Source organism: Mus caroli, unplaced genomic scaffold (genome assembly GCF_978045245.1).
Source record: "Mus caroli unplaced genomic scaffold, Mus_caroli_1 scaffold_2, whole genome shotgun sequence".
NCBI classification, from domain to species: domain Eukaryota; kingdom Metazoa; phylum Chordata; class Mammalia; order Rodentia; family Muridae; genus Mus; species Mus caroli.
Genome location: NW_028227257.1, coordinates 174,753,168 through 174,777,224, shown reverse-complemented (window position 1 = coordinate 174,777,224; position 24,057 = coordinate 174,753,168). Strand labels below are relative to the sequence as shown.

General features: G+C 40.6%; 1 protein-coding gene and 1 pseudogene across 1 annotated transcript in view; one reads left to right on the top strand and one right to left on the bottom strand.

Annotated features, from left to right (window-relative positions):
• Celf2 (CUGBP Elav-like family member 2) overlaps positions 1–24,057 on the bottom strand; it is an 856,147-nt gene that overhangs the window by 788,434 nt on the left and 43,656 nt on the right. The gene's annotated exons all lie outside the window — the stretch shown is intronic.
• On the top strand, positions 15,041–15,137 carry LOC115030425 (U6 spliceosomal RNA; annotated as a pseudogene).

The following is a 24,057-nucleotide window of genomic DNA, read 5'->3' as shown; positions in this document are numbered from 1 at the left end:
TACGAATCTAGCATTCTGAAATAAGATGAATTTAAATGTGCAGAGACAGCATTCAAAGCCAGAACAAAGCCAGAAATGCTAAATTCATGGAAATTCCCATCAGCTCTCTCTCTTGCTGAGACATAGAGAGTGTCTTCTTCAGGATGGCTGCCCCCATATTTATATTTCATTTGGAATGTTCACTATCTATCTTTAATCTTTTACCTCCTATATCATTTAAATATGGAATTTCTCAAGGACACACCTTAATGACTTAGATGTTTCCAAGATCTCTAGTGAGTTTGCTTTTGAAACATAAAGTCATGATGCTTAAATGAGAAATAAAATCATGGCCAGGGATCAACATTTAACATGTGCTACCTAAGACTGAGCTCTGACTTGGCCTTATCCTAGTTAGCTATCCAAACTACAGTAGCTGGGCAGTGTGGCATACACCTGTCACCCTAGTACTCAAAAATCTAAGAAAAGATGATAATTAGTTCCAGGCCAGGCTGATCAAAAATAAGTAAATAAGCAGATAAACTACTAGTTAGAGCAAGATTGGTGATGCCATATACTAGAGTCTTGTCATTGTCAATATTATATGACATACTCTTACAAAGAAACATTGTCCCACCAGTGGGTCCCCTCTCCTTAACTCTGACTTCCATTGTAACTAGGATTCCAACTATCCAAGATGAAAGTGCTATTTTTCTAACAGCTTGTTGGGAGAACTCCATGTTTCCCCAGGATATACTTGAAAAAGATTAATGAGTTCCACATAAACGCCAAGTCAATCTGTTCCCCTTGTCAATCACAAGCCCATGAACAAGCATCTCTATCTCTGTTGATATGTTTCCAAACAGATGTGTGGCTTAAATTTTAATTAAATCATTGGAACAAATGATTCCTAAAGACTTTTGAAATCTGTGGTGGAGGAATTTTAGATTAGTACCATCTAGATGCCACCAAACAGGCTCTGCCCAGTTGAGCACATATGAAACAGCAGTACAGGGTGGGCAACAAGTTGCCCGTCTTGAAGACTATAAGTCTCGTATAGCACTGGCCATCAAGCCATTTCAGAATACAATTTAAAATGGGTATTTTCTCATCCAACATCTTTAGTTCAGGCTTTCCAGTATCCAGTCAATCCTATGACTACCTTCCTTCTCACCATGCAGATGTGATGAGAAGGCGAATACAAATGTGATCCCCCAGGAGGGGGCGGAGTACTGCAATATATGGGGGTGCCTTCTGCTAGTCTTGTTGACCAAGTTTAATGACGGGATCTGGAGACAGCACTTTTTCCATCAGGATCAGACTAAGACGATGAATAACTGCAAGTTAACCCAAAGGCCTTTCCTTTAGAGGTGTGGCTAGCTTATTCTCGATAGATTTGATGTTGGATTGAGTGTTTGTTGTTTACTTGCTGATACTGTAAGGCAAAATGCATACAGAGACACAACTCTCATTTTCTATGCTAATATCAGCAGAAAACTCCCACTTGACCACCATCTTAATTAGCTAGTTTGCATTACAAATTCTATGAATAGTCATCAGCTGCAGGTGTAGGTCCACCCTCTGGTTTACTCCTATGTAATTGGAAGGCACGACATTGAAAAAGACCATTCTAGTTTACATCTCGAATAAAAGGACAGTGTGAAGTGCACACTGAAAACAGTTTTTTAATAGAATGGATGAGTAGCATGTTGCACTGGCTGCTTTGGAAACCTGTCCTCCTTCACTCTGTGTGTCCATCTCTACTGTGTTCACATACATGATAAGCAGTCAGGTATCAGCATGTGATAGATGCATAGCAATTGAGAATGGTCCCATTTCACAACTACCACCTCTATTACTTTCAGCCCACAGAGTGATGACAACAAGATACCCAGTCATCCTAGAACTGGCAAGATGGCTGAGTGGGCAAAGGTCTTGCCTATCAGTCTTGACAACCTGACTTTGATCTCTTAGGTCCCATATGTAGGAGGAGAGGACTGAATCCTACATGTTATCCTCTTGTCACCATATGCACATATGGCCTGTGCCACCCTGAAAAAAAATTAAAGTTGTAAACTGTAAAACCAAACATAGTTGTCTTTGATTTGTGTGTGTGTGTGTGTGTGTGTGTGTGTGTGTGTGTGTGTGTGTGAGAGAGAGAGAGAGAGAGAGAGAGAGAGAGAGAGAGAGAGAGAGAGAGAGAGAGAGAGAGAATTGTTGAGCCTTTGCTATAGCTGGAAAGTAAGGAAGACTTGAAGAATTCCTTCTATATCCCACCTGGGTATCCAAACTGACTGGCTGACTGGCTTCTACAAGACTTTGTGCTCTCTGGAGAATGGAGAGTACTTGTAAATTACTAGGTAAGCCACAGTTTGGAGAAACTGGCACCTTCAATAGTCTATACAAAGTCAGGGATGCGGACATTGGGGCAAAGAGTCTTTGTCATTGTTGAGACTCGGAAAATGACACTACAAAGGAAGACACTTTGGCATGCCAAATACTTTGAATTAAAGCACATTGGGAGGTGTCAGAAATGGCCCAAGAACCAAGGCTTTCTGATTTCCTCTGCCCTCTTTTTTTTCCAGCCTTTATTCTCCTCTGAAGTGAGTTACAGAAAGCGAAATGACCCTTTTCCCAAGGTAAGTCATAGAAAGCAAAACACATTTTACCCAAAAGCAAGATATAAGGCCTAAAAATACTACTGTTTCTGTGTTGGCACTGGTCTTATAGAACTCCTGTGACCTCCTTTGTCTGGGAGTAGATCAGAAAGCCTTGATCCCAGAAAGGGTTCCATAGGATACGTAGCAGGAAGGAATATACACAGACAGGCCAAAAATAAACTGAGCAGACAGGCCTTGGTGAGCTGTTCTGCTTTAAGTCTGTGGCCATCCTCATATACCATTTTGGGCTTATTGGACTTTCCCCTTGGTTGCCCCTTGTGTTTCATCAAATCTACACATGTCTACTTTCCTCTGGATCTGTGTCTTCCTTCTGAAAGCTTCTGAGTCACTTAACACCTCAATAAAATAAAGTTGTGATAATTTATGTCCTTAATCAGTCTTTTGTTAGAGGAGGGTCAGCCACGATGGCCCTTATGAGAAAAGACATCACACCCTTTTGCTACCCTTTTATCCTGATGCTGGAATATCTTAGTGGTTTCATTGAGACAGAGATCATTCCTGCATTGGATGTGATCAAATATGAAAGTTGCTAGAAGGTGTAATTGATAAAATGAGAGGTCTTCAAAGCACATATCAAGGCTACCTTCCTTATCTTCAAGATTATTGAAGAAAAAACAGAACAAAACAAAACAAAGCACAACAGCTACTTACTGTTTTATGAACAAGCACTGATGTAGTGAGACAGGAAGAAGCTCCATTGATTAAAAAGAACACACCAGGTCCACTGTATAGACACTTCTGACTGATAGAGATAAAGTTGTGACATATTGCTCATCAGCATGCTCATCTTGGGTTTTCATCCCAAGATGACACAGGGTAAAACTGCTAAAGTGTTCATTTACATTGCCCTTAATGAGCATACAAACTTAAATCAGAGGCTAGGAAGTGCTATTGTGTGTCTAGCTTATTTCTCTCTCTCAGGCTGATAAGACATTTTCTAGACAATTGTAATTATGAGTAATTTGTAAAAAAAATATATATAATAATCAGAGCTACTTTTCATTAGATGAAACAAAAATCAAGTTTCCTTCAATTAGCACCCTGCAATATACTATGATAGCTACTCCTGGGAGCTGGTAGTGTCAAAATAACATTAACAATAATAAGGGAAAAGTTGTAAGATGAAAATTCATTTTTTAAAAATTAATAAATAGACTTGTGGATAAATGATTCACTTTCTGGACTCACTCATTTGCTAATACAGGCTAATGAGCAAACATGGCTGTGAGTTGAGTTGCCTTCATGACCACCTCAGTCCTCAGAATGGAGAAAGATGAGACAGACACAAATGTGGGCTGCAGAATGGTAAGCTGTTGAATTTCCCACTCTTAGCCTCCTACTGATTGGGAGAGGATATTGTAATATAATCATATCTTCCTTTTAAAAATCAGTTCCCCAAGCTTGAGACTGAGTTCTTGTCATGTAGACAGCATGTGTTGCCCAAGGTGCCATCTGCAGTAGGACTTACTGTCAGTGTCAAGCAGCTCATAGAGGGACTGGGAGCATCCCAGCACTGTCTGCTGCCTAGGGCCTCCTTTCTAAGCCATTGCATCAGCCTTCTTATGTTCTCCAGGTAACCTGTGCCTTTGGTCTTGATCTCTTCTGTGTTCTCATCCTTTTATCCCAGAAATCTTAGAAAAGTCACCTATTCTGTGTTGACATGTTAACCTTGTGATCATAAAAAAACCCATAAAGATAAATGAGGATAGTTATAAAACTTTAGTTATCTGTGAGTTGAAATAAAATACAGTGAGCTAGTTTGGTAAAACATGCTTTGTAATCAGCGAGCCCTCTGAAGGACTGGTGTCTAGGATCACTCAGTAAGTAGAAAATGTCTACTTACTACCTTTCCATATGGCTTTGGTATGTTGTTTCTCTGAGGAATAAAGGAAATGACATCCTGAACACCCCTTTCAAGGCAAATGGCAAATCAATGGCAACAAGCCTGTGTGTTGGCTTCCTTCTGGTAGAAGCACCCGGGTGAAGGAGTAGATTAGTCAAAAGGTATTCCTTAGCTACTGAGGAGAGCCTCCATGGATCCCTGCGTGTAAGCTTGTCCTTGTTCACTGATACACTAGATACTGTGTCAGAAGAGAAAGGATGTGGAGAAAATGGAACCTAGGGTGTTGTTGGTAGGAATATAAACTAGTACAGCCATGATGGAGAAAGTATGAGGATTTCCTTTTAAAAAAAAATGAACAAAATCTTATCCCTGGATATATATCCAAAGGAAATAAAGATGGTGAAGAAGGTACACATGCTGTGCTCATGGAAACATTGGAGATATCAGACACGATATGGAACCAATCAGCCTTGTATTCATCAGCAAGCAAAAGAATGGAGATAAGGTATATACAGTGGGATCTTGTTTGGCTACAGAAAAGAAAGGAATCCTGTCATTTGCTTCAAAACAGAATGATATTACCATAAGTGAAACAAGCATGGGTCAGAAAAAATTCCTCATTATCTTAGCTACATGTGTGATGTTAAAATATTGGACTCATAAAAGACAGCAAGATGAAAGTGATTGGATCTTGGAGATGGTCACTGAGGAGATGGCCACAGCTACAAAGTTGCCTTTAGATAAGAGGAGGCCATTCTGGCAGAGCATGATGGGGCAGTACAGTAGAATTGGAAAGTGTAAAAATTATATCTTACATATTCTTTCTAAATATATAATATTATCTAAAAATGATGTGTTGTTTTAATCTGCATATATATACATATATACATGTATATATACTATATATGTATGTATACATACATTATATATATATATATATATGTTTATTGAGATACAGTGATGTGCTATATAAATATGTAAATTAAAATAGAGAAGGAAATACATCATCTCCAGAGAACTTTCTCTATCAGGACTAGACCACTGGGGTTCTCAGATATATATGCCCTTATACCAATTTACCATTCAGATACTGTATGAGACTCTTGCTTCTAAATAAATGATCTGTATAGCCTCTCCAAGAAATTCACAGCCACATGCAAAAACAAAGTCTCCTAGATTAAAAACAAATAGTCCCCTGTGCATAGTTATGCTGAGAAATGTGTCTTTGTGTTTATTAGGATGCTTCTTTGATAGAAGGCCAATTACTACGTTCAAAATTCCCCCAATTAAACAAAACATGCCTACCCATTCTTGAAGTATTAGTGAAAGGAAATTATTTCTAAAGATTATTCTTAAATGATTTCAGGAGGTATCCATGGAGGCCCATTAAAACAAACAATCACAGATGTATGTCAGTAGAGACCTAGGTTCTTCCTGCCAGAGGTAAGGGAAACAGCTCCTTTTGGCAGCTGAGAACTGGTTTTCCAGGTTCCTGAAGAAGGCTGGATTTTCTCTAACCGCCAGAAACCCTCCTGTAGTCCAGCTTCAACTTATTTCTGGATATTTGGACAGCCTGAGAGATCTAACAGAAACTAAATCTCTTTGGAAGCAACTTAAAATGAAACGAGGAATATTTCCAGTGCATGTGACTATATCCTTTGGTAATAATAAATGAATGGCATGAGGCCCAAGATCTCAATTCCACTTTAATACTTATCTGTCGCATGTTTATTCAAGAGTCCACATGTAATATTTTTATGTGAACTAGGTTTAACTATAGCTGCAAGATCTCTGAAATTTCTGTTGGATTCAACGGCAAACATAGATGGGAAAGGTGCACACATTCATATGCCAGGGAGGGTCTTCATTCAAATTTCCATGCTGAACTTTCTTTATGTAACTCGAGCTGATCTCAAAATTTGTGATCCCTCTTGTGATGGTTATTCTTGGTTAATCAACTTGACTACATCTGGAATTAACTAAAACCCCAAAATAGAGGAGCATGCCTGTGACAGGGACTTTTACTTGATTTGAGGTGGGAAGATGTACTTCCAATCTTATCTTTAAGGTGGGAAGACACATTTATAATCTAGATCTTTTGATGTGAGAGGACATAGCTCTAGTCCGGGCCATGAAGCCTAGATATGGATGTGGAAGCAGGAAGCTTTTGCTTTTTGCCTGTTTGCCCTTACCTTGCTAGCAAGTTCATCCCTTCACTAGCATTTGAGCCTGCTTCTTCAGGATTGGGATCTATACTGAAGACTAGCTGAGACATCCAATCTCGTGAACTGAACTACTACTGGATTTTTGGACCTTCTGTTCATAGACAGCCATTGTTGGATTAGCTGGACCACATCCTGTAGATTATCCTAATACTTCACCGCCACACATACACATTATATAAGTTAGGTTACTCTAGGGAACTTTGGCAAATATGTCTCTGAAGAATATATGTCTTATTTTAAAAAGTAGAACTCCCTTTAAAATATAGCCCGCAAGATCATATATCATTGGAATAAATTAACAAAACATGCTATTAACAACTGTAAGCAGTTGTATGGGTTTTGTATCTTACAGTTAGCAACCGAATAGCCAAATATAATATGCAGTAATGGCATGTGGGATACCTAGGTGGCAGATGCAAGACGATTGTCATGAGTTTGAGGTAGGCTGAGGCTATAATGAATACCAGAAAGCCAGGGCAACATAGAACACTGTCTTCCTTGAATGTAAATATATAAATAAATAGAAAAGTGTATTATAATTGTTTTCATTTCTCCCTCCATTCTGCTCTGCCTATTCAGAAGAGTGCCATAAAGTATTAAGGAAGAGCTCAGAAATTATAGTCATGGTACCCATTGTAATAGATTCCTAAGAAACTGTGAGCATATGACATATTTAGCATGCTCTATGATTTAGAACAGGGATGGAGAGCTATTAACATAAAAAACATTCTAGAACCTTGACTTACTTTTCTAGACTCTACCTAGGCACCTGTATAGAGTTGACTCTCCCTCTGGCCTCCTATAATTCAGTTCTCTCATCTAATTGAGACCTGATTTTAGATGTGACATCCTAAAAGCTCATCTCAGATGACTGTCTACCTACTGCACCTGGCTTTCTGACTTATGTTCCCATTTTACACATATCCTACTCACTTACCCTTGACTTCAGCCCTGGAGAGTCTTGCCTACTCTGCTTTGGGTCTAGGCTTCCCATCTTTAACTCATTGGGACTGTCCCATAGTAGAGGCGACCCTGGTTTCTCCTCTAAGGGCCCAAATTCTTGTTTCCAGCCATTTCTTACTCCACGTTGCCCACATTTGCCTGCGACTGTTTTCTCTTTAGTCATTTGAAATCTTCCCTCTGTTTGAAGAACACGTTTAACAGGAACTCGAATTCCACAAGCTACTTTTTTATGACATGGTGCCATGACTTTTGTCAGTTCCTGATTTGAAACCATCCAGCTTGACTAAGTAGTTACTAATCTGTTTGGCTTTCATCGAAACGCCCCCCCCCCCATGTGCTCATTACTGTGGTTTATATTCAGCTTCTGATGAGAGCTAACCATTTTTGTGAAGCCTAGAGCATAATAGGTATTAAAAGCTCAAGCCTTCTGATGCATCTGCTATTTGTTTTCCCTCCCTCCTAATTAGTGGGTCCGCATTCTCTTTTGTCTTGTTCCTAATGTATTTGTGAAATATTGTCGGGCTGCCCTTTGTTTCTCTCACTGGTTGCATCTCATATTGTGCTCTGGCTTTCCGGCTGCTGTTCTCATATTACACATGCCCTCTTCTCTTACCCTTGCCTTCAGCTCGTGGCCCCATTTTCCCTTTGCACGTCATTTCATCCTGGCAGTTTAAAGTGCAGCGTGGGCTTTGCTCTCCATAGAATGACTAGGACAGAGAAGGCTCGAGGATGTGCTCCTAAGCATTGAGGGAATAGGAATATTTCTGCTCTTCTAGTACTTGCACAAAATATTCCTATGCTTTCTAGCTAAAGGTCTATCGACACCTACCCAATAGCCTGGGAAGCTTGTCATGGTGCCAGGTCATGCATGGTCTGGATAATCTCAGGTAGGCAGTGACTTCAGTAGGCATTATACAAGATGTCAGCTATGAAAAGCTCATTTGTACGGCTCTTCTTGCCCTTTCTTGTTCCCGTGAAAAAGGATAGAAACTTTACATTTATCCATATTTACATTTAAACAAAGGTCCGAATTACACTGCTGATCATCACATGTTCTGACAGAGTGGACAAATGACATTGAGCTCAACCATCTATCTCAGTCACTGCTGGGTAAGATGAAGAAGTGAAAGATTTAGCAGCTTCAGATTCTAAGAAAAGAATTGAGAACTCTCGGAATGTTTACTCTTCTGGCTATTCTTGGTTTTCAATTTGATTACATCTGGAATGAGCTACAATCCAGAACTGGAGAGCTCACCTGTGATCCAGATCTTGAGGCTTCTGACCCGGATCTTGACATGGGGATCTTGACGCAGAGTTGTTATGAAAAATTTAGGCCCAGGCAAGGTAGTCCACACCTTAAATCCTAGTAGACCGAGGCGAGTAGATTTCTGAGTTCAAGGTCAACCTGGGACAAAGCAAATTCTAGATCCATGGTGGCATGCCTTTGATCTGAGCCATGAGTTCCACTGAAGGCCTACATAAGGACATTGGGACAAGGAAGACTTGCTCTTCTTGCATTTCCTTGCCAGCACATCCGTTGGAGCCTACCTCTTCAGGATTCCAGCTTATACAGAAGACCAGCTGAGACAACTGGCCTCATCAACGGTGCAACTACCAAACTTTTGGATTTCCCATCCACAGCTACCCATTGTTGAGTTAGTTGAATTACAGACCGTAAGTCATTACAACACATTCCCTTAATATATAGAGACATTGCATAGGTTCTGTGATTCCAGAGAACCCTGACTAATACATTTACTTTGTTTGTTTCTGCTTTGGTTTACAGTTCTAAGATATATGATCTGTCATGGCAGGGAAGGCGTGAAATCAGTAGCATGGAGTGGTTTGGTTGAATTTTGTCTATAGTCAGGAAGGAGAGGGGACAGGAAGTAGGGCCAGCCCAAGAAACTTCAAACTCTACCCCTAGTGATTTATTTTGTTCAACTAGGTCTCAGGATTACTCCCAGCTGGGAACTGAATATTCTAATACAAGAGTCTATGGTGTTAGAAATTATGATGTAGATTTCACTGGCTTGTAGTAAACAGAGGTATGAGGGCAGCCATACTCCCACTCTGATGGAGCAACTAGAGGATCTGAACTGCTGAGTTCAAGGTCAATCTGGGACAAAGCAAATTCTAGATCCATGGTGGCATGCCTTTGATCTGAGCCATGAGTTCCACTGAAGGCCTACATAAGGATATTGGGACAAGGATACAGGAAATTTACTTCCACTGGACTGTGGGACTGTCTCTGGTGCTTTGCGAATAACTAAGAAGGCAGAACCTCTTTCCTGTATCCTTGTCCTGTGTGTGTCTCTCAAATGGTACTTTTTGGTTCGGCCTAAGCGAGGGCGGGTTTTAGCAGGTCTGACTTACCATTCTCACTAGTCTTAAAACCTGGGGCAAGCCTTGTGGTCTGGAGCAGGCCAGCATCGGGGAGGTGGCCCATTTATAAACAGAACATCCTGAAATTCTTCATCTAGGAGAAGACCTTTGTGAGGAAAATGGGAACTGACAGGAACATTTGAGGCATTCTTTAATTCTCAGCACTTTGCTTTCATGGGATACATCTGTCAGGACTGTTTTCCTTTTTCTTTTTCTACCACTAGGAAGTCAAATTAGCTGTTGACTTGTGAAGTTCCAAAGCTTCTGTAATGCTAACCTAAATCGTAATAATATAGACACATCTTACACTCTATAAGAAATACTGCCAGAAAGAATGTCACGGGTCATTTCTGTTCCCAAAATTCAGATGCATTCACTTTGAGAATTTATTTTACTGGTTTAGCCTAATATTAGGTGACAGTAATTTACGTAAAAGATTTTCCCCAAGCATTCATGTATCTGTATTGTAATCAAACTTCTGAGTTAAGACCTTCGAAAAGCAGTAACTTCCAGATTTCAGACCAGAATTTCTTTTATGCACAAAGATCAGGCACCAGTTAAACACAGGAAATGCCAATGATGACTCGAAGACTTTTTTTCTTTGAAATATATATCCTATTCTAAGCTCAGTGTTTATTTAAAGCCCCCAAATCCATGTCAGATTGCCCCTACATTATTATTGATGTCAAGCTTCAGTTCACCCTATATTCTTATACTATATTATATTATTTTATATTATGATGTCTCTGATTCATCCTTTCCTTTCCTCTTTAGTCTGACTCCTGACAAATATTTGTCTATTTAAATTTTTTTGTGTTATTTGCTTCCTGTGCTCAGCACCTAGCAACAGATAACACACACACACACACACACACACACACACACATCTATCTATCTATCTATCTATCTATCTATCTATCTATCTATCTATATTATTATTTTATGATATATGTGGTGTGTGTCTGTGTTTGTGTAAGGGTGAGTACAAGCATTCCATGGTGAATATATGGAGGTCAGAGACAACCTTGGATGTCAATCCTTTGTGTCTACCTTTTTCTAGATACGGTCTTATGTCTGTCTTTGCCACCAGGCTGGCCAGCCTATAAGCTTCTGAGCATTCTCTGTCTATCACTCCCTGCTGGCTGTAGGCCACTGTGATGATGAATACTCACACTGCTTATCTGGTCTTTATGTGCATACTAGGGATAGGAATTCAAGCCCCATCCACCCCATCCCCACTTGTAAGTGCTTTCCACAAAGCCACCTCCATAACATTAGAACTGATAATTTACATTGTCTTGTAGTTCATCTGTTTTTCTTCCCTTACAGCCTCTGTCACCCATTTGTTGATACTTAGAAGTGGCCTCCTGTTTTCCTAATAGGAAGCCATTTATCTTGTACCCGTTTGTGCTGCAGTGTACCTACTTTGATGTTCATTAGAAGAAAATAAATGCTAATATTAAGTGCAAACATTAGCTTCTTTCAGATTCTATGCCTCAGCACTTAGTGCTTAATTAAAGATTTTACTGAATCTCCATTAGTGTTTTGCAGCCCAAGATAATAAGAGAATTTTTGCTTCTGTAGTGTTGGAGTTCAAAGAACTAAACCACTAAAGCCATAAACTAAAGAAACCCATGGGTAGACCCATGAGCTGTCCAGAGTTCTTATAGACAGGAGAAGCAGCTTGTCTATAACACAGTGGCAATCCAGTAGGACAAAATATGACCTTGTGCTATCTAGTGTTTACATAATTCCCCATATCAGTCTTTCTTATGCAGTTAACCACAAGTGTTGAAGAATGTTCACTATTTATCTTAAGGTCATTTTAGATCTAACACGGTGCCTGTAGAAAGCAAAATCCCTACTTCCATATCAGTAGTTCCAGTGAGAGGGGAGAGAGAGAGAGAGAGAGAGAGAGAGAGAGAGAGAGAGGGAGAGGGAGAGGGAGAGGGAGAGGGAGAGAGAGAGAGAGAGAGAGAGAGAGAGAGAGAGAGAGAGAGAGAGAGAGAGAGAGAGAGAATGAGCTGGTACATGAGAAGGGAGCAGCATAGGAGGGTGGTGAGAGGGAATGGGCTCGGTGCCACTCATTGCTTTGCAGCCACCTGGTCTCCTAGTGACATAAAGGAAATGCTATGCTTGGTTGGAATGTCCAAACAGCTGGGTGGATTTCAGAGAGATTGTAGGTGGTTATGACATGGTTTGTTGCTTTTTCATTGGCAGTGAAAGCCAACAGTGCCGGGGAGGCCATTGTGTGCACACTGGAACCTGGCAGGCACAGGTGTAGGAGGCTGGAAAGCTGGAAGTGGAAATGCTGTTTTATGAAGACTTTCTAGCACATTAACCATATAATTCCTCTGCAGGATTACTGGTTCTCAGCACAATGCAAGCATCTCCCGCACATTGGCTGTAGTAAGGGTAGCTTTTGGAAAACCTTCAGAGCTCTTGTTGATTGAGCATCAGGGTGGCCTCTTGGAGCAGGTAAGACCACACTCCCACGCTGCTGTCTTTGGCTACCTTTTGAACACTTGTCAGTCTAAACTGCTTCCCCAAACTGAGTTAATTTCATAAGACAACTTGACATTAACTCTGACTGATGTCTTCAATGCATTTGACTAAGGCATCAAGGCTTCAAATGTGAAATATGAGTTTTGGTGTCAGCCTGAACTCCAGGAAAGAGTCACATGTCAAAACATCATACTTCCTATTTGAGTGGTTGAGCTGACCAAAGATAAGGTGATGGATAGCTGACAACCTTCCTGATCCACTTTCCCTCCCTCCCTCTCTCCCTCCCTCCCTCCCTCCCTCCCTTGCTTTTATTCCCTTATTCCTTCTCTCTCTTCATTTCTTCCCTCTTTTCGTGTTTAAATTACACTACTTATTCTCCCCTCTCCCAAGACCCAAAATTCTTATTGAAGTTAAACATGCTAAATTGGATAAAAGTGTGAGCTCTGAGCTCAGACAGCTTGAGTTTGGCTGGAAGCTACTGTCACTTCTGGCTTATCAGGCCAGGTCTGCATCAGGCCAGGTCTGCATCAGGCCAGGTCTGCATTAGGAATACGTGTAGTAATGCCTTCTTGCAGTATGTGTAAGGGGTCTCAATGAAATATAATGGCAGGGCAAACAGTCAATAAATGTCAGATGTGATTGTGCTACTGCTCTTTGTTTCATGGGGTGATAAGAATTAATTCACTAACAGTTATCGCCACGATTATTCCAGTAGCTTCGATGTTCATCACCAAATCAAGGCAAGGTGGACGGTCATGGGGTCTCTCTCTAAGCATGCAGATGCCAGTGGTGTGGAGGAGATGGAGAGAGAAAGGAACTGTAAGGGTCAGGCCTGCTCAGTCAGGGCGAGTGAATATATCAGGAAGAGAGTGGGAGAAAGGAGAGAGAGGTAAGATTCTGATAGGTGAGCAGTGTGTGCAAAGATCTAGAAAGGCCTCTTCTCCTTTCAGATCCCCCAAAGAGGCTGGGGTGGAGGTGGAGAACACAGTTCTGTGGAGAAAAATTTTTTCTGCCTTAAAAAAAAATGATGCTGAATGTTTCTTTTCTGCCATCTTCTTTCTCTAGATCTATGGAAATAATTTACAGAAGACCCCTGAGGGCAATTAAGCTCACAATTCCTTTGCCAGTAAAATGAGAAAAGCCAGCTCTCTGTAAATTCTGAATTCCACCATGGATGTTGCAGAAGCAGAACTAAAAACAGCTGCATTCTCTCTCTGCAGAGTCGACGAGAATTCGCTGCTACCCTTGCTCCCAGCACAGAGCAATCAGTGCTCAGAAGTGCAGGGGTTTATGATGATGAATGTTTTATTTCTTAAAATAAACAGAAGCAATTTAGAAACACAGTTATGTATTTTACATTTATTTTTTATACAGTAAAATATATATTGGAAACTTCCTTACTGTCAAAAATCTCTACACGCACTTGTCAGAAATATCAAGATGACATGCAAGTATGGAATTCAGATTTAAATACTAGACTTCTGAGATGTATTCCATGACCATGACGCTTCTGGTTGTTTGCTTTGCTCTGACCCCATGATGCAGATTTTCCACTCTTGCTTCAGAATTTTAGGTCGGTTATGTTTAGTAGCTATGCACTCTAATAGTTAAAACTATACCAAAATATGAACTTTTTTTAACATTTTACTTCTGCTCCCCCTCTACCTTCCTCTCTACTCATTACTTTCCCTTCTTCCCCAATTTCCTTTCTTTTTCTTTTTTGGGTGACATGTGACTGTTATGTATTCCCGACTAGATTTGAATTTGTCATCTTTCTGCCTCAGCCTCCAGAACACTGGAACTACATGTGTGCACACGGGGTCAGTTACACCTGTAGCTGTAATCAAATGCTACGATCCAACGCAGCATATGTAAGAGTTTTATTTTGACTTATGGTTGCAGAGGACCAGATGTCCATAATTGTGAAGAAGGCCTAGCTGCAGAGGCAGGACGTGGAGAGATCTTATCTCAAGCACACACAGGAATACAGGAGAATGAACTGGAAAGGGGGATGAGGTTCGAGATTTTCTATATCCACTCTGGTGACTCACTCTCTCCACCAATACTCAATGAACTAAAGGTTCCGTAAGCTCCCAAGATAGTCCTGCCAACTGGGGACCAAGTGTCCACATGAATTTAGAGGAGTCGTTCACTTGTAATTCACAGCCACCATGCAGTGGTAGCTTTTATTTTTTACCACCTAGGACATTCCAGTTTCCTGATGGATTCCTTGCAGGATGTGACTTCTCCAGCTGCTAACATGACTACACACTGTTTCCATGTCTTTACTATACACCCCTATTCTTGCCAGAGCTGTTATCTTATCTGTCTATGTACTCTAAGACCTGCGGCTGTTCAGACACACCATTATTCCATTGATGGCCAAGCAGGAGCACCTGACAACAGTTAGAATGCTTCACCACTTCAGAGATGCTCAAAGAGAATAAGAATGATACAATGGATACTTATACATATACTAAAATTGGAACAGTACAGAGATTAGCATGGCCCCTGCACAAGGATGACATACAGATTCATAAAGCATTCTGCAATAGGGAAGAAAAGAACAACACGGTGTAAACCTCAGCACTCACATGTCCTAGGAGGAATCCAGTAAGGTGACTGATCAAAACTCAAAGAGTAGCTGGGGAGGTAGCTTGGTAAAGTGCTTGCCATGCAAACATGAGGACCAGAGCTCAATTCCCAGACCCTGTGCAACAGCATGGTGCATTATAGTCCCAGTGCTGACTAGGTAGAGACAGACAGATTATTGACCTACTGGCCACCTCAATACAATCAGCAAGATTCAGGCCAAGGGAAAGAAGCATACAGTCTCAGAAAAACAAGGGAACAAGATGGACAGATTGACAGCATCTTGATGAATGACACCAGATGTTGACCTCTGACCTCTAGATCTCTCTCTCATGCGTGAAAGAGAGAGAGGGGGGGTTAAAAAATTGGTGATATGAACTGCTAAAACAGGAGACATGAGTCGGCACGAGTAGACATGAATCTCCTGTATATCACTGCAAATCTTTCCCACTTAGCTTGTCTACTGCCATGACCTTGAGAAGTCCTGGATTCTCTCTCAGCAACAACTCCCCTCCTTAGAGCAAAGTAAACAGTGATAATAACAGAGTATTAGTGAGGCACAGTAGGACAGGAAGCTCAAAAGAGTTCCTTGAATTCAAGTCATTCTTTTTACTTCTTCAAGGTCATTTGATTTCTTTTTTTTTGTTTTTTTGTTTTTTTGTTTGTTTGTTTTAGTACCAGATTGACTCACACTTGTTTTCTTAATTGTTAAATAAAAATACTCAACGATCATGCATGGCCCGATGAGAATTGCGTTGGAAGATATCCAGGTTTTAAATGAATGATCTTTAGGCTCAGCAAGGTAGACAAGGGCATGACCTCAGGGGTGAACTACCATGGGTTTCCATGCTTATCATAACAGCCTGACTTCATGAGTCCTCTCAGGTAGTGGGTACATTGCAAATGCAGACACAACTATGAGAGTCTGACATGATGATTATAAAATATAATTTATATGCCACCATAGAGTTCATCATACCTACATATAGCCCTGGGGGAGAGGGAGTTCACTTGTCCAGGACCCAGTCCTTAACAGCATTTTCATTTTTGCCTATTGATTGATTTTTTTTTTATTTATCTCTGCACCATATTTGGTCCCTTTTATTTCCTTTGTCTCTTCAGATCTCTTTTCAAGTCAAATGCTACAGGCAAAGCAGCTTGGTTCTGCCTGCTATTATGCATTTACATAACCTGTTATGTAATTCCTCATTTGTCATAAATGTTAATTAGCCGTGCTTTGCAAGTCACACAGAGGTTATCCCGATTTTGCTGATGAGGAAATTGAGGGGAAGATTGATTGGGAGCAACAATTTGAATCGCAACACATAGTGACCTCATAGCAATTCAGGACTTGGCACCCATGCTCTGTGTTCCATGGTTTGGGGCTTAATTGACAGATTTAGCTAACTCTAATTGGTTTCTTTGAAGAAGGAACTGGGAAACATGTTACCAATGCCCTTCTTCCCTACTATTTCCAACCATATAAGAATCTCCCCTGGTGGTGATCCACAGCCTTCCTCCAGCATCTCCCCTTAGCCTCTCAATGTGTGCTGCTGTTGTGTGTAGTATATGTAGTTGTTAGTGAGGGTGTCTGTGTACATGTGTGGGCAGGTATCCATACGTATGCATGTCTAGTGGAAGGCAGTGGATGTCTTTCTAAGATGCCATCCATCTTCCATATTTAGTTTCTGAGACGGGGTCTCTCAGCAAACATAAGGCTCTTCAATTCTGCTGGACTATATGGCCAGTGGGTTTCAGAATTATCCTGACTGATCCCCTCTCAGCCTCGAGGACTGAGGCACGTCCTCGGTCTTTGCTTTCCCTAGGCTTTCTTGAACAGGAACTTTCCCCAAAAAAACATAATTGCTGTTTTACTTGAGCTGCCTACTTCCTGCACGTGTAAGCAGGTGTCATGTCTGCATTGTTTCTGTATCTTCTGGTCCTCGTTCATTACACAGAAGCACCTCAGAAGCTACTGTTTGCATAGAAAGGAATACTCAGGTCTGAGGAGATAAGTCAGTCAAGTGCTGGCTTTGCAAGCATGAGGAAGTTAGTTCAATCCCCAGACCCTCCCACTCCACCCCACCCCCCAAAACCCCAAAACAAAATAGAACCCTGGTGTGGCTGCAAATGCTTGTAACCCTGCCCCTTGGTATGTAGACAGCCAGATTTCTGCAGAGGGATTGTTAGTGAGTCCCAACACCACTGAGATCTTGCATCAAAACCAAAACAAACTGTGGATGCTAGCTGAGTTTTTACATCTAGCCTCACATGTGTTCATGTACTAATGTGACCTGAGCACATATACTAGAACACACACACAAGTGATGCATCAACATACACACAAGAAAGATACTTGGCCCAGTGGGTATCAGCATTCAATAGGTCAATTATGGACCTGCCTATTCTGAGGATAAGTTCTATGAATAGATCATGGATGATAACTAGCTACACTTCAGGGTCAGTTCTTTCTGGAAACTTCCCCATTTCCATCACTCTGAGCTGAGTGACCCATCTCATTCTAGAACAAACCCAATTTAAAACTTTATTTTGCATACATTCCCTGAGGATCCCAGGATAATATCTGCCAAAGCCCTCAGGAATTCTGTGTACTTAACAAAGAATATGAATGAAACCTTCAGCAATCCATCAGGAGTGGATAGCTCTGGGGGTATTTGCAGAGGCAATGGCTGATGGAAGAGCCTCTGGCAAGAGAAGAAATCTAGACTTTGCTCACCTAAATTACTTTTATTCCATTTTTGGAGTCAATATAGAATATGGTGGGGCTTGTAGCTCACTACAGAAAGTTCATAATTTAAAATTATAAAGCTTTACACCAAGTCAACCACCGATGATGGGTATATAGACTACTTAGCACCATAGGTGTTCTTTTCTGTGCTCTGTACTTCTATTGTATATACACTGCTTTCCTAAAGGCATCTTGAAGCTACATTTCCAAATGTCATCTTGATACGATGACATTCCCATATTGCCTTTATTTTTCATTTTTTCCCCTTAATTTAAACTGGGCAAAGGAATTTTCTTTTAGAAAATGACCAGCATTGTTGCTTTTATGAATTGATAGTCTCTTTTAAAAGATTTGAAGTAGAATGCAAACGAAGGGAGGATGGAGAGGTACCTAGTAATAAAGAGGGATACCTGTAAGAATGACCTGACTTATGTCCCTAGGAACCATGTGAAAGATCTGTGCACCATATTGCCAGTGCTGGGGAACTAGGAGAATCCCTGAAACTTGCTGAGCAGCTAGTCTGGTAGAATTATTTATCTTTAGGTTCAGTGAGAGACCCTGTCTCAAACAAGGTGGGGATCAGTTAAAGAAGACTCTAAAAATTGACCTTTGGCTCCACATGCATATATAAGTATGCATGTACAGAGCACAGACATGAACATGTATACATATGTGCACACACAAGAAAAGAAAATATAAAACTTAAAAAAAAGAAAGAAAAAAGGGAAGAAAAAGAAAAGGAAGTCTTCTAATCCAGTAAGATTGCTATATCAAGGAACAATTGCTATTCTTTCATCAAATCAGACCTGTGGGATCTGTTGGAAGGCTGACCTATAACGTCCCTTGGTCTTTAATTATTATATTAAAGATCACATGGCCTCTAGCTTGTGAGCAGATTTAAGAGGAAATAACTAAATCTAGACCAAAGTAATAGCACCAGGCCGAATCCAGTGTTACAAGAGTTTGATCCAGTAGGAGTGCTTAGCTTGACTTCTCTAAGACACTGGTTATTATTATTATTATTGTGTGGAACTCAGAACAGTGCAGGAACAGTAAAGGGATTCAACCATATCCAGAAAACAAGTCCAGTCATATTGTTGTTAATGATGGTATAGGAATCACTGAAATGAAGGATCTCAGGTCAGGCAACAGGAAGCTTTTGTGGTGGAGCAGGCTAAAACCATCTCAAGGGTATGTCTTTCTAAGCCTGGGATGCTGGCTGGAGTGTTGATAAGACCACCAGCTAAGACTAAGAGATGAACATTCAACCTTCCAATGGCAAAGGGATTTCAAAAAAAGAAATGGAGAGATAACTGTGTTCAACTGGAGGGGAGGAACACACCAAATGGCAGAAACAAACAGACAGACAGACAGACAGACAAAAAATGACTAATGGATCATATTAGGAGTTCCTAAAGTATCCAGACTGGGTATCTTTGAATGGATAGTCTTGTGCTAATTGTGCAACTGTGGTTAGCATGGGCATCACATTTTTCTATTGTTAAGATACAGAACTGCTGATATTTGGTGTTACACATTACAATTTGCTACCCTAGATGTCATCCCCAGCACAAATATTTGCAAGTTTCTCTTTAGATGGAGAGTGAGACAGAACAAGATTTTGATTACAGGGAATTCTTAAGCTCCTTATTCTATTTATACTCTGGATTAAGGCACTGGTCAGTTCAGTTCCTAATCTTATTTATTTCAATACAATTTTATTTGTACATATATTTTATGTATATGGGTGTTACATTTGAGCAGAAGAAGAGGACATCAGATCCTGCAGTGGTTGTGACCTCCATGTGATTGCTGGGATTTGAACTCAGGATCTCTGAGAGAGCCACCAATGAGCTTAATCACTGAGCCATCTCTTTGGATGGATTTATTTATTTCTTAAAAGGAAAATGAGAGTATTTTTTCTGGTTTCCAAGATGCTTCATGAATATACCGACTGTGACATCAGACAGTGACTCATTTCAACACATAGCTACTGAAGGCTGACGTTCACAGTCTCATACTGATGCTTCAGGAAGAAGGCAGTGATATAGCTCTGAATATGACAATATTTTCAGGAGGATCTGTGAGTACAAACCATGAAAAACCAGCAGTGAGAGTAACAAGTATTTTCATGTGTCCTACTGTGTGTTGCCAAGTGTGCCGTATGGTTGACTTACACTTCTTCACATGGTTCTTACAAGCTTTGAAGAGCGTAATAGACTCATCCATGTTTCACAGTTAGGGAAACCAAGACAGAGTGAAATAGCCTATTGGAGGTCACATGGCAGAACCTGCATTTAGACTCAGTGGAGGTAGGCAAAGGATGTAGGGGTCAGCAGCAGAGGTAGTGTTGATATTAGCTAGATGTTCCACCCTCTGCAGGAGACTCCTCCTTTAAATGTTGAACTTGTCCTCACAGCCCACTCTTTTCTTTTTTGGACCCTTTCTTCTTTGTGGTTTATTCTACAAACCACAGAGGAATCTCTCTCATTCTCTCTCTCTCTCTCATCTATATCTAATATATATCTATATTTATATCAATATATCATCTATATCTATTTATATGGAATATGCAGAATACATATGTGTATATGTATATATATATATATATATATATATATGTGTGTGTGTGTGTGTGTATGTATGGTATAAGTTAAAGTGAAGCAGAGCACACAACTCTCTAGTTCCAGGCCCTTATATTACTTCCTGTGTAATAAAGACCCTACACAGATTCTCACACAGGGCTGTGGAGCCTCTGCATTTTGCTTTAACCATCCCTTGCAGCTCACATCCATGCTTACCTAGTACTTACATTGATTGGCTGTTCTCAGAACACCCCAGGCTCTTCTGCACTCATGTCCTTTGCACCTGTCCTTCCTCCCAACCTCAGAACCCTTACCCTGATGACATTCTTGGCTTCCTTCCTCTTTCATTCATATTCCATTCAAAGGAGGCCTCTTCTGCAGAGGGGCAGAACATCTGCTGAGACTCCTTCTGTTTGGGCTTACTCTATGGTGGTGAGCCTCACCTCTGCCTCATCTTCTCCCCCTACCTCATTCCCACTCTGCTTTCTTCTCCTTGACACTTGGCACCATTAGACCATTCATTATCATGTGTGTGCTTGCTGTTATTGCTGCTAACATGAATACCTCACAAGAGTAGGGGTTTCAGCTTATTTTGTGTACTACTTATAACCCCAGTGACAAGAACACATCCTGATCCACTGTCCGTGTCATTACACATTTGACAGATGAGTGAATGAATATACGAACACATTTAATGAAATATCACCAAGGAAGAGATGAACTCCTAAGCAAGGTAAAAAAGTCAGTGGAAAATATGTTGATTTATCCCCCTGTCACCAACTCTCATTTAACAACCACCTCCGCCCCGCCCACGCACACACATATACACACACACAGAGAAAGAGAGAGAGACAGAGAGAGACAAAGAGAGGCAGAGAGAGACAGAGAGAGAGAGACAGAGAGAGATGACAGAGACAGAGATACAGAGAGAGACAGAGACACACAGAGAGACACAGAGAGACAAAGAGAGATAAAAAGAGAGAGACAAAGAGAGAGACAAAGAGAGATACAGAGAGATACAAAGAGAGAGATACAGAAAGAAACACAGAGAGAGACACACAGAGACAGACAGAGACACAGAGACAGACAACACAGAGAGATAGAGATAGAGAGAGAGACAGGTCGATTCTACATGTGAGAACAACATGTGATATTTGTCTTTTTCAGTCTGGTTTATGTTGCTTAACCTAATAATCTTCAGTTCCAGTCATGTTTCTGCAAATGCCAAGTTTTCATGTGGATAAAATCATTGTGTATTGATGGATGTGCTAATGTACTCTATGAGAGAACCCATGCTCAACACTGCCAAGAGCCAGAGACTAGGTAGGCCATGGTCTTAGGAAAAAATCAAATACTGCTGTTTTGCTAAGGGAACATAGCTATAAAAAGACCCCTAAAGACATTCTGATGTATCCATAGATCATTGTCTTGCTCAGCCATCATAGAACCTTCCTTTTACAGTAGGTGGGAACTAACACAGAGACCCACAACTGGACAATGTATATAGTGAGATATTTGGAAAACTCAGTGCTAAATGGTGGTCATTATTAAACCCCCTCTGCTCAGGGCTCAGAGAGTTATGAGGAAGAATAGGCAAAAAGCATACACGAACCAAAGGCGATAAATGACATTACAGAAACTGTCTTCTAGACACTTAGGGTCGATGGCCATATGAGCTCACAGAGACTGTGATAGCACACACAGGGTTAAGTCAGAAAGGGTCCTAATGCCAAGAGGGGCAAGTATGCACAAGCTCCCATCTGTAAGAATCTATCTCCAACTGACATCTGTTTATAGAAGATGTATTAATTTTCATCAATGGAGTATCTATCACTGGGTATATTAACCACAATGAAGAGCAGGCCCCATGCTCAGCGGTAAATGCCAATACAAAATGAACTCAGTGATATTTTTGTAAACGTTTTTGGTCTCATATTGCTTGGTCAGGGTAGCTTTTATCTTAGTGACCTTTCCTTGACGTATTGTGGCTTCTGATATTATGTTTTTATGTGTTTTATTTTTGTGTATGTATGTGCTTCTATTTTTTAAATAATTCTGTTTTGTGTTCATTTCTTCTCTCTGTGTATGTGTATATGTGAGAGAGAAAGTGAGAGAGAACAATCTAGAGAGTAAGAGGGTGAGAGAGCAAGGGAGAGAGGAAATGGAGTTGAGTAGATGGGGAGGAGGGAGGGAGGATCTAAGAAGATTTAGGGGAGGGGAAACTTATCAGAATATACTGTATGGAAAAACTGGTTACTTCTAAATATGTGGACTAATGGATTGAACATACAGCTTTCAAGAAAAGAAATAAAAAAGAACAACGAATAGTTGAAAAAGTGTTCAAAACCCTCAGCCATCACACAAATTGCAAGTTCCAAATACTTTGAGATGTTACCTTTCCATAGTACCAACAACTATGATCAGGGGTACGACTGACAATGAATGCTGACTTGGAGGTGGGGATCTAAGCTGGGAATGTAAGCTGGTCCAGCTGCCATGTATACTCTCAAACAAAGTCAAAAGTGATAAGGTTAATTTCTTTCTAGGTAACAGATAGGTTCTATAGGTAGGTACTACAATGGACAAGCAAAAACAGATTCAGAAGCAGACTCCTCACTGATCACACAGCAAGACTATTATAGATACTAGACCTTGTTTGCACAAACCAAATTTATTGTCAGTAATGATGCTTGCTTTCCAGAGCATCCTCTATGTGTTACTCCTTGCTGAGCTTGCTGATGGTGAGAGAGAAATTCAAAATAGCACCCAAATCCCTAAATCTTTGACTGCCTGAGGAATTCCAAAGCCATGCTGGAGCTGTTTTGCTTTTTATTAATTTATCTTCACTCACAGATTTGTAGGATGTGGCAAACAACAAAAGTCCCCATGACAAGCAATGTCAATTGAGTCTCTGGCTTTTCTCTAAAGAGAAAGTTCTTTGTAGAGCAGCCTTCGAGTTCTTTGTAGTATAACATTATCAGGGTTCACATGAACTTACAATAGGCTAGATGCTTTATACACAAGGGGCACTTAACTCCAGAGCTCTGAAGTCTGGGTGGTCTAGACTCGAGCAGACTCTGTCTCGGGGAGTCTGATACCCAAGTTTTTTGTTGTTGTTGCTGTTTGTTTGTGGTTTTTTGTTTGTTTGTTTGTTTGTTTTGAAACAGGATTTCTCTGTGTAGCCCTGGTTGTCCTGGAACTCACTCTGTAGACCAGGCTGGCCTCAAACTCAGAAATTCGCCTGCCTCTGCCTCCCAAGTGCTGGGATTAAAGGCGTGTGCCACCACTGTCCAACTAATGATATCCAGTTTTAGATAGCTGTTTTCTCACTATATTCTCTCTCCATAGAGGGATAGATGATGAACTGTTCAGGATTTATTTATAAGACCAAGAATTTCACTCATTAGGATTTTACTCTCTTGTGCTAATCATCTTCTCAAAGCTCCCCCTCCTAAAAATTAAAGAATTACTCTGGAGATTGGGATTTTAGGATTTCCACATCTGTTTGGGGGACACAAAAACATTCTATCGCAAATGTCACAAGGAGGCA